The sequence below is a fragment of the Colossoma macropomum genome, unplaced genomic scaffold (assembly GCF_904425465.1).
Source record: "Colossoma macropomum unplaced genomic scaffold, Colossoma_macropomum, whole genome shotgun sequence".
NCBI lineage: Eukaryota > Metazoa > Chordata > Actinopteri > Characiformes > Serrasalmidae > Colossoma > Colossoma macropomum.
Window position 1 is genome coordinate 39,889,815 of NW_023494789.1, and position 12,744 is coordinate 39,902,558.

A 12,744-nucleotide genomic window follows, 5' to 3' on the forward strand; every position below is an offset into this window, starting at 1 on the left:
AGCTTTCTTCCTCTATTTCCTTTTAAATATTTTCTAAGCACTGAATGACAGAAAGCGTTTTATAACAGCTGTGTACTGAGAGGACGGCGGTTTTGTGGGTTATATTTCAACTCCTATGCCGATTCTTAATAGTTGCTGAATAATATCTCAAAAAATAGTTTAGTTAACATCTGCACGACAGAAAACAGTGGCCAGGGATGCAGTTTAATCTACTCTTCTCTCTTAATAACATGATTTCTCAAAGTCCATGTTGCTTTTATCTTTGATAAGTAAAAAATCTGATCTTACAAAGATAAAATTAAATACTTTTTTGTTTAGTTTGTATTACAAAATCATTTTTAACAGCAAAGCACATGAATATGAGTTTACTTCAGCCTTCAATCACATTTTAGCGTGACTCTGAGTAAACAAATCAATACTAAGTGCTGATCATTTTGAGTTTAATTGCATTCACTCAGAAAAAAAAACACACAGTGACACAGAAAGCTCCAGTTCCACACAGGCTGATCCATCTTACTGTGACCACTGTAGACATGTATGCACAATTTTTATGACTTAAAGGAAACAAAAAGTCTGAATGACGTTCGGTTTCATGGGGTTAAAACAGCAAGCAATGAGTAAGTCTCAAGTCTTCATACTCAAGTCCTGAGTCGAGATAGTAGTCTCGATTCAAGTCCTGAGTCAGTACAGGCGATTCTCAAGTCGAGTCAAGTCAATAGTCCTAATCTTCGCGTCCTAAACAAGTCAGTCTGCATTCTTCGGCTAATTTAAGGCCTTAACACTCAATAAAGGTAACAGTACTGTAGCCTTTTAATGACAGCGCATTAGCAGTGAATGGCTGTATATAATTTTTTAAATTATTATTATTTTTACCCTTCCAACTCAAATTACCCAAACCATGACAGGCAAACTGTATACACAAAGTGTAGTGCAACTATACATGAAAAGAATTTTAAAAGCACTACTGAGCTTAATAAAAAAAAGGCTTTAACAATATTTTTTGATGATTTTTGGGAACATGGTTTGAATTTAGTTTAGACGACAACAGAAACCAAAATAACCAAGCTGAACAAAGTTTACAGAAAAATGATGGTGAATGTACGAAGCGGAATTTGCCAGCTTCCTATTTGAATTTTCTGTTCCATCTTAAATGGTACAGCAGTTATGTTCCGGCACCTAACTGTGGCATTTAAGGTGGAACAGCAAATTCCAATACGAAGCTGGCAAATAAAAAGTCAACTTCAGCTTAGTGGTGAATGTTGCGCTTGTTTTACCTGCAGAAGCTGTTAAACTGGTGGAACGGCGAGAGCTGTGTTTCTTTTGTTTCGCTGCTGTGAGGAAAATGGTCAGTTCGTCTGGTGAATTTCTCCAGTAGGACTGGAGTTTAAGTGCTGAGCGAAGCCGCATTGATGCTGTTGACGCTTAGCTTGTTTCCAGCTTATGGACGTGAGCTTGATTTTCTCAAATCGAGTCTAAAGTCATCAAATTCATGACTCAAGTTGGACTCGAGTCCAAGTCATAAGACTCGAGTCCACACTCTAGAAAACAAACAGACACTGATTAGCCTAATGCAGATGATATCATGCTAATTGGTGGCTATTGGCCTCTGTTCACTGTTAGCCATGTTAGCATGTTTGACCAAACTGTTCCTTTAAGAGTAAAAAGAAGATTTAGAGGTTAAGTGGATTTTGAGATGAAGCTCAGCAGTCATGATATGTGTATTCTCTCCTTTTTTCTCGCTCTTAATCTCCTCTTTCCCTTTCTGTCTCACATGCACAACCCCTCCCCCAGGTCTCTCTCTCTCGCTCTCTCGTGAGGCATTTGTATGGGAGGTTTTCCTGAAGACCAAAGAGGGCCATTACCCAGGGGTCATTAGGCCCCAAGCAGAGCGTGCCAACACTACGACTCTATTTTCACATGGGCCGGCTGTGTATGTGGGTTTGCACGCGATCCGTGCCTCTATATTAGCATGAGTAAGTGAGGATGGTTCATTTTGCATATTTTAATGCCTTCGTGATCGTATCACTCACTGGCATCTTTCAAGACTTTTATAATATGTAATCTTAAATTAGGTAGTTATGCTGTTAGTTAGTCAGTCATGCTGTTAATACAGTGAACGGCTGTGTGTGAGTACAGCTCATGCAATATTCAGAGCTTCTCGTCTGAGGCTTTTTAATGCCCTCTGAGGTCACAGGCGACGCACTGTGTGTTGTAGCATGTGATTTCTCGTTTGAATAATAGGGTAAGATGCGTACAGTATTGCTCACTCTGTACTCAACGACCCAGGACCCCTTTCTCAGACTATTACTGTTACACATTAAAAATGAATAATGTACACCATTAAAAAGGAGGTTCTGTAAGTGTTCTTCAGTAGAACTCAAGGAACTGTTTGGGTCTTTACAGTTCAGAAATTGCGTGCCAAACTAATTATGCCTCCACAAGGTTATTATTATTATTATTAGTAGTAGTAGTAATAGCAGTAGTAGTGGTAATAGTAGTAGTAGTAGTAGTAGTGTTAGTACTATTAGTAGTAATAGTAATAGTAGTAATAGTATTATTATTAGTATTATTATTAGTAGTAGTAGTCGTAGTAGTAGTAGTATTAGTAGTAGTCGTAGTAGTAGTAGTAATAGCAGTAGTAGTGGTAATAGTTGTAGTAGTAGTGGTAGTAGTAATAATAGTAATGGTATTATTATTATTATTATTAGTAGTAGTTGTAGTAATAGTAGTAGTAGTAGTAATAGTAATAGTATTATTACTAGTAGTAGTGTTTGTAGTAATAGTAATAGTATCATTATTAGTAGTAGTGGTAGCAAAAAAGAACAACATTTGCAATGGACTGACCACCCCAGAGGCCAGACTTCACAATCACTGAATGTGTTTGGGTTACTTGGATTGTGAGAAACAGAAAATGCAACCCCTTAAATGGCCAAAGTTTTATTACACACTTCAAAACCTAAGAATAGCTCAGCTAGTTTGCATTAAAGTCCCTGTAGTTACTAAATAATAAAACTTGGTGTGTAATGAGCCTGAGATTTTAACACACACATACATACACATATTTATACTGCTGTCGGAAAAAAACCTTATATCTCCATTTTTGTTTTTTTCAGTTTTTGACATAATTTGAAAATGCCTGTTGCTCTTTACTTGTAAATTTGACAATGAATCGACCAAAAGAAATGGCCCAAAATTACTTGGAAAAAAATCTGGTTCCATTGACTTACATCAAAAGTAAAGTAGGTTTTTCCTTCTTTTCCAGTTACCATTTTGGAGATATGAGGTTTTCTTCCAACAACAGTGACATATAATATGTATATATATGCATATATCTAACATATTCCTATTGCAAATATGTACTTACGTGTGTTTTTTGTTTGTTTTAACATTTTAGAACACTAGTAAAGACTATAGAACCATTAAATAATAACACATATTATGCAGAGGAAAAAGTGTTAAACAAATCAAGCAATGTTTTATTTTAGATTCCTTTAGTGCTTGTTGACCTTCATGCAGCTTTACACAGTCTCTGCATTCTCCCAGACAGCTTCATGAAGAACTTAATAAAAATTCATATCTGTGGGTTTTTTTTGGAAATAATTTTGTGCATAGAAATCAAATTCTGTATTTAAATTGGTTATGACAAATGCATATTTAGTTAAGTGTGTCCAAACCTTAGTACAAAATCAAAGTATCTTTTTTTTTTTCATTTTTTATTTTCCTACATGATTTGAACTCAGCCACTGCCCTTTACATTGTTTTACTATTTTATGATGAATGAACCAATAGAAATACTCCAAAATTAATTGGAATGACTTCTCTTCAAATTAACTTACTTTAAAAATTAATAACAGTTTTCTCCTGTAAAATTACCGTTCTGGAGATGCATGCTTTTGTGTTTTTTTTTTGTTTTTTGTACTGTGATGATTTGGAGTATGTGTATGACCTCATTTCCTGTTATCATATTAAATAATTGTGTGTGCGTGTAGAAAATGAGAGATTAATCAGTGAATTGCGGTGGTTCCTCATGCATGTCTGGGGGTGGGTTCTCTGTGTGTGTGACTCATCATCAGTTTGAGATGCTCTGACATTTGAGCACGATTCTCCCAGCATGCCTTGCGGCCCTGAAGACCGGGGTGCTCTTAGTAGTTTACAGTCCGGAGGTTACCAGAGGACAAAGTTCTCTACTGTAAACAAGCAATAGATCTGACGTTTCTCTGTCTTCTCTGACAGCTGCCTCCGCTTTACTGTGAACAGGAGACACATCTGCTCCCTCCTGTACACAAACAACAACCTGACTGAACCTGCAGCTCTGCCTGGAACAGCCGCTGCTGTAATCAGCTGTAATTCAAATGTAAAAAAGAAATCTTAATTGAACTTAATTTAACGAGGCCACACATTTCCATTCAAACAGAGCAGAGTACACAGACTTAGTTACCTCAGCAGAGTGGATGCTGATGGAGCACAACTGAAGCATTTCAGTGCAGTTTATTTGAGCTTTGTTGGAATGGAAAAAAAAAGAACAAGAAAGGTTTTCTTTCATTTATTTCCATTTTATGTAAACCGGTTTCTTAAATTACTACTGTATACATAAAAATAATGTGTGGCCACGCCTTAGTAAGGTGTGGGAACAAGATAATTAAGTTGGGGCCCCGATTTAGTAAGGCGTGGGAACGAGATCCTTAAGCATGGCCACGACTTAGTAAGGCATCGGAATAAGATTCTAATGCATGGCCACGACGTAGCAAGGCATGATCTCGTTCCCATGCCTTACTAAGTCATGGCCACGACCTAATTATCTCATTCCCACACCTTACTAAGTCGTGGCCATGCATTATTTTAATTTGTAAGGGATGTCACCAGCAGGGCTCTGTAAAAAGTGATGATTTCGGTCAAACTGTTCTGGTGGCTGAAATTTCAGTGCATCCCTACTTTAAGCCCATAGACTCTAATTAAAATACACATAGTAGAGAGTGAATATTATCAGTGTTAAAGGGAAACATAAACCTCTAAAATGAGGAGGTTTATTACAGAAAAAGACAAAGCTCGTAATTATCAACGCAAAGTACTGTAAAAAGATTTTAATGGTTCATCCTTCATGTATAATAGTGTGCCAGTACTGTAGAGTTGAGCTGGACTGACGTCTGGCCTGCCTGTCGGCCTGTGTTTGGTTCCGCTCAGACAGGGAAAATAAAGTGTGAGTGAGAGGAGAGGATGTTTTGTGCTCTACCTGGCCTGCAGACAGGGGCAACACGGTGTGATTAATTCCTCTCTGAGTGCCCTACTTGATCGCTGTGTTTTGTGTGTATGCGGCCGGGTGTGTGTGAGCTCAGACACGACCAACCCAGAATAACACCACACACACCCTCCTCCTCTCCCAGGTTCATATTTTACTGCCAGATGCTTCTTGGCCGATGTGTCTGACAGGCTGTTTGACCAGTAAGAGGCTGTGTTGGATATGAAGGCCCTGCTCTGCCCCCCAGGCGCCTTTATTTCACCCCATTCATCTTCTCTAATGTAGAACATGAATGAAGTAATTGGTTTACAGGACCCTGCCCCACCACTTTAATTGTAATGATATTTTAAAAACTACCTTTTGTATTTTTCATTATATATACCAAAAATGCTCATCATCATCATTATTATTATTATAATTATTATTATTGTTATTATTATCATTATTATTATTAATAGCTGTTTTTGAACGCCTATTCCTTTTATTTACTACTTTTAACATATTTTTACAACTGATGTCTGTAAATGAGCTCTGTTTTGATTGTAAATGTCCATTAAATGCAACTGAGCTTTAGGTTTTAAGTGAGTGTTATTTGGATGGTCCACTGTAGATGCTTTGTAAATGCTCAGTCTGTCTATAAGTAACATTCAACTATACATCCTTTAAATGCAACTGAAGTTCAAGTTCAGTGTGACAGTTTATTAAATCTATCCCTGACCCTAAACCTAACCCTAAGCTTAACCTCAATGCAAAAGCTACATCTACTCCCCATCCTAACCCTAACCAGGATATTGTTGATAATCAACTGAACATCACCAGAACATTTGTTAATGAATTAAGTATCTGCAGTCTGAAACAAACTGAAAAATTGAGCCTGAAATCCCTGTGGAAAAAACTTCAAACACTCTTTTTGGATGTGTGAATCCTTTGAAAGGCTAAAATGATCAGTCTGCTTCCTGACAGCCAGGAACAGCACAATGTTTAATTGTTTTCCCACATCTTCCACTCCAATAACAATAATAATAATAAGCTGGGTGGTCATATGTAAATGCAGTCATGGTTCTGACATCACAACCTCAATGAATTCAAAATGGGCTGTTTTTGTACGTATGGGCTACAGACTGAATGGTACATTTTGAAAATTTAGCAGTGTTTAAATAGTACATCAAACTCTTATTCAAAAATGGAAAACTGAGCCCCTGTTTTTCAAGAGATCAAACATATTTTTGTTGTCTTGTGCTTATTGAAGAGGTTGAGGGTTAGTTATTTTATGTTTGTAATAATTTAATGTGATTTTGTTAAATGAGATGTGAGTTATTTTACATGGTAGTCAGTGTCTGTGTTCATATTGTATTCTTTGTCATGGAGAGTTGCAGGAAAATCCTTCACATCTACATTGTTATGGCAGTAAATATTGATTTAAAATCTTGATACTGCTGAGCCAAGCACTGTCTGTCTTTATCTGCCCAGCGCTCTCCCTCCCCATTCTCCTCAATATGTTTCTCAATTAGCGAGAACAGAAGAATTACACCATGGCCAAACACAGTCCATTGGCTCTGTCTATGGTCAGTTAAGCTGCTGAGGAAGGGAGCTGGTCGGGAGTGGAAGGAGATCACTGCTTGGGCCATCACCCAGTTCCCCAGCTACACTTATCTCCTAATGGCTCCTTGGTTTTAATAGACGGAGCACTGGGCCCAGCTGTTTGTCTCTCAATGGGAGTGACAGACTCAGCTATACATGCTGCCATGTATGAATGAGTTTTTGCCAGTTCCTTTTGTTGCTGCAGTCATTTGTCAGGAGCATTAGAGTTTCTCTGCAGTCATCTCCATAATTATTGGACCCTAGAATGAGAATCTAGGGGCCATATAATTATGACACATGGTTTTGTTAAAAATATTAATCTGAAAAGGATTGTTGTTTTCTTACAGTGATTTTAATTAATCTATCTATCTATCTATCTATCTATCTATCTATCTATCTATCTATCTATCTATCTATCTATCTGTCTATCTATATGTCTGTCTGCCTGTCTATCTGTCTGTGTGTCTGTCTGTCTATCTATCTATCTATCTATCTATCTATCTATCTATCTATCTATCTATCTGTCTATCTATCTGTCTGTCTGTCTGTCTGTCTATATATCCATGTATCCATCCATCTATCTATTTGTCTGTCGATCTATCTGTCTCTCTGTCTGTCTGTATGTCTCTTTATCTATCTATCTATCTATCTATCTATCTATCTATCTATCTATGTGTTTGTCTGTCTGTCTATCTATCTGTCTGTCTGTCTCTGTCTGTCTATATATCCATGTATCCATTCATCGATCTCTTTGTCTGTCGATCTATCTGTCTGTCTGTCTGTCTGTTTGTATGTCTATCTATCTATCTATCTATCTATCTATCTATCTATCTATCTATCTATCTATTTGTCTGTCGATCTATCTGTCTGTCTGTCTGTCTGTATGTCTCTTTATCTATCTATCTATCTATCTGTGTTTGTCTGTCTGTCTATCTATCTGTCTGTCTGTCTCTGTCTGTCTATATATCCATGTATCCATCCATCGATCTCTTTGTCTGTCGATCTGTCTGTCTGTTTGTATGTCTATCTATCTATCTATCTATCTATCTATCTATCTATCTCTCTGTCTGTCTGTCTGTCTGTCTGTCTGCTTGTCTGTCTGTCTATCTATCTATCTAGTTAAAATGTTAGATATAGAGACAGTTGGCTAGGTAGCAAGTTAAACAGCTAGCTAACTATCTGTTTATTTCCACCAGCCTTATAGCATGAAGCTATGCTGGTCTCAGTGAAATCAAAACATGGTTTTACTAGATGAAATCACAGGGCCTACAAGAGTGTAGCAAATACTTATCATCAACTAAACATACCAAGAGACTTCATCAGTGAAAAGGATGAACTGCTTTGCTGTCTTTTACGTATATGAATGAATATGGATGTGCAGATGGACTTACTTCAGTCTGATGGACTTTGTCGTACTTGATTAACTGGGCTTTAACTGGTATTGTTTATCCATTTATGCGACTATGCAACACAGTAATGCTTTGTCAGCATCAGCAAAAAGGCACCAGAGTGCAGAGCTATGGGCTCCGTTTAACAGGGGGATTTGAGCTGGGAGCGATAAAGGTGGATCATCTGCGCTGATCAGATCTAAACCTTTAAGTGATTCAAATGCTGCTCAAGACCTTAAGAGTTTTGAAGCTGCTGATGGTTTTACAGATGTAATGCAAGATTTGCAGGGCTTGTTATTGTTCATTACTTCAGGGAAAGAGAAGAAAATGTTATTGTAGGTGTGATCAGTTCCAGCATTTCTCCCTTTTGCACACGCACAGATGCACACCCTCCTTCTCTTCCATTTATAAACATTTCAGTCCGCAGCGTGCGCTCTACACCCATCCATTTGCTGTGGAGTCGTGATGTGTTTTAGTATACTTTGTTTACTTTTGACTGAATTCCTCTTTCTCTCTCTCTCTCCTTCTCTGAGCTAACATACTGTCAGACTGACTTGACATAGCAGACAAATCTCTTTCTTACATCTGCTCTCCTAGCGAGCTAATGGCGCTACTTTTCCACAGTCTTTTACCACAGTGCCACGATACGGGGGTTAAATTGGGCCAGAGTTTACTTTTGGATTAAGTGAACCTCAAGCAGAGCTCCAGTTCTGTAATTTAATTGCTGGCAGACAAGCTCTGGAGTAAAACACGCGGCTACTTCCTGTTTAACACACTAAGGTCGATTGTTGTTTTTGACGCTGCACGTTTATGTGATTGTGTGAAGTGGTGCATCCTCCCCCTCTCATTCTGCCAACTTTCATAACATGTTTTCAGACCTTAGTGCTGCTACCTGGTGTCAGCTATTTAAAATAATTCATGATAGATAGACTGACAGAGACAGGTAGATAGATAGATAGATAGATAGATAGATAGATAGACAGACAGACAGACAGACAGACAGACAGACAGACATACATACAGATAGACATACAGACAGACAGATAAATAGACAGACAGACAGACAAAGAGATAGATAGATAGACAGACAGACAGACAGACAGACAAACAGACATACAGATAGACATACAGACAGACAGATAAATAGACAGACAAAGGGATAGATAGATAGATAGATAGATAGACACAGACAGACAGACAGATAGATAGATAGATAGATAGATAGATAGATAGACAGATAGATAGATAGACAGAGACATACAGATAGATAGACAGAGACATACAGATATATGGATAGACAGACAGATAGATAGATAGATAGATAGATAGATAGATAGATAGATAGATAGATAGATTTATAGATAGATAGACAGAGAGATAGATAGATAGACAGACAGACAGACAGATAGACAGACATACATACAGATAGACATACAGACAGACAGACAGATAAATAGATAGATAGACAGATAGACAGACAGACAGACAAAGAGAAAGATAGATAGATAGATAGACAGACAGACAGATACATAGATTGATAGATAGATAGACAGACAGACAGATAGGTAGACAGATGTATAGATTAGATCTCATCCTCAGTGCCCATCCTGAATGAATCAACCAGAGATTAAGTACGAGTCAGTGCACATTAGTGACAGCTTAAAGACAGAAAATAAAACAAGCATTTTTTAAACAGTAGCTGGCCTCGATCGAGGCAAGGCACTAAATTTGGTGAGACCTGTGGCTGAGATCAAGAGAAAAAAACACCCTAAGACTGGACTGGTTAGTGCTACAGCACTAACTAAATACAGCTAACTACACATTAGCGTACAAAACAAAGTGCAGATGAAAAAATGCACTTCACACGTGTCCTTGAGTAAATTCTTTCGTTAATATTTCTTTGTTGGTATGTTTTTCTATTGCTGTTACAGCCTGCCCCACCAACTGTTACAACCCACCCCCAGCAGAAACTCTTTTTATTTGTGAGTATATACTAGACTTCTATTCTGCTGTTATTTTAACAGAGTGATATTACCCTTCCCACTGTCCCTCATAGATATAAGTAAATAGACCACAAGCTAGTTTCAAAGCGGCTTGTGCCCTGCCCGAATCCTGAACAGAGCAAAGGGATGCGAGTGACGGCGGGAGGAGGACGTCACCTGCCAGAGAGGGACGAAGGTGGGAAGCGAGGCCCGAACTCTGCTGTCCAGGCCCCGCCTCCTGTTCCGTCGTCCCCTCTCTGGCAGCTGATGTCCTCCTCCTACTGTCACTCGCGTCCCTCTGCGATGTTCTGGATTTGGGCCCTGCCTTCCCGCCGGCTCTTGTGGCTGTCTTCGGGGCCCGCCCGTACATTTGTTATGCATTTTCTTGTCCACTTAACACCAACAATGGCCATTGTTCATTTTACATGACCATTTTCTTGTCTCTCTTCATCCCTTAGAATTACATAGGCTGTTTTGTTACTGTGCCTTTAAGACAAATATGTAAATAAGCTCTGTTCTGATTGGCTGCCCTCTATTGTGCCTCATTATTTCAATAAAAGGATATTTGGTTTTCCATGATGTGGGCCCTTTAACTGCATTTCCACCATATCAGTGCTTTGCACTCCACAAAATAACACACAGGCTAAACTGGATCGAAGTTTCATTCCTGCCACGATATGATCCTGGATCTCACTTCCTGTAGCCCAGTCTACAGCAGGAGCACACAGCAAAAGTACTTGACCTAGAATAGTGATGGAGGCCTCAAAAGAATTTAATGATGGACAATTGGTATGGCTAGTCTTTTAGCACAGGTTTTCTGGACCACTTACACCCTGCCTGCTGATCGGGCGGAGGGGCCTTTGTGCTGGTCTCCACGGTGAGGGAGAAAGGAAAGAAGAATGTAAGGTCTAAGTGGAGACGGTGCGTCAGCAGTAGTGCCAGTGCTGGCGGATGACTCATAGAGCTGAAGGAAATGTGTTATCGTTAATGATTAACAGCATGATGGATGTGCATTTTCATTGCTGCGAGTGCGACACGGTTCTGCATGTAGGGAGTCGTAATGCGTATGTTTGGTAATTTTAGCATAGATGCAGTGCTTTTATTCACATTTGTACATAAATAGATCAGGCTGATGATTAAAAGGCAGAATGAATGTATGCAGTTTTCTTCTCTTCTTTCGTTGAGTAAAGTTTGTGTTTGTTAGCATTGAGCATTCTGACTGATTCTGATATCTAAGGGTTTGTAGGAGTATGAGCGGATATTTGCTTAACTGTAGGGAATAATAAAATAAACAAAGGGGGCCTTTGGGCTGCCACTTCAGATGAGCTAATGAGCTAACATTGGAGCTTGCTAACAACGTTGGATGATGATAAGACCATGATAGTTTGTCATAGAAATATCTTTTCTTTATAGTTATGTATTGCTTCTGGACATAGCTAGCATCAGCTAGAGTAGCTGGCCTAGTTAGCGAAAGAGCTGCACTACTTCTGACTTCTCACGTCCTTAACAACACATTCTTGGCAATGGCCTGTTAAGGCACTTGTCTCGTACTATTAAAGTGTAACACACATGCTTTCGGAGCAAAACTTAAATATAATACAACATTATCACTGTTGTAACTGAAATGGTAACTTTATCGGAAAAAGAAAAAAACTGTTCTTCAAGCTACACGATATGTTTTCAGGATTTGGAGATCTAACATAGATGTTCTTCAGAGTATTCAAAGAGAACTCAGTCAAAACGTGGTGAAGGACGTGTCTTCCAAGTGAACTATCTACTACAGCATCATATTTTTATGAGTGTAATGTTGATTTTGAGACCTAGACATTGTGTTAGTAAGACGTGGGAATGAGATAATTAAGTTGTGGCTGCGACTTAGTAAGGCATGGGAATTAAGCCATGACCACAGCTTAATAAGGCATGATCTTATTGTCACGCCTTACTAAGTCAGGGCCATGACTTAATTATCTCGTTCCAACGCCTTACTAAGTCATCAACAAGATCCTAACACATGGCCACAACTTAGTAAGGCGTGGGACTGAGATAATTAAGTCTTGGCCATGACTTAGTAAGGCATGGGAATGAGATAATTAAGTCGTGGCCACAACTTAGTAGAGCGTAGGAATGAGTTAATTAAGCCATGACCACCGCTTAATTAGGCATGATCTCATTCTTATGCCTTACTAAGTCATGGCCACGGCTTAATTATCTTGTTTCCACGCATTACTAAGTCATCGACAAGATCCTAATGCATGGCCATGACTTAATAAGGTGTGGGAATGAGAGAATTAAGTCGTGGCCACAACTTAGTAGAGCGTGGGAATGAGTTAATTAAGCCATGACCACTGCTTAATAAGGCCTGATCTCATTCTCATGCCTTGCTAAGCCGTGGCCACGACTTAATTATCTCATTCCCACACCTTACTAAGTGGCCATGCATTAGGATCTCCACTCATTATTTTTATTTCACACGCGATGTCACCAGCAGGGCTCTGTAGCGCTGCATGTTTTCTACATCTTCCCATAACAGAACATAATAATTTCAATAATATTTACA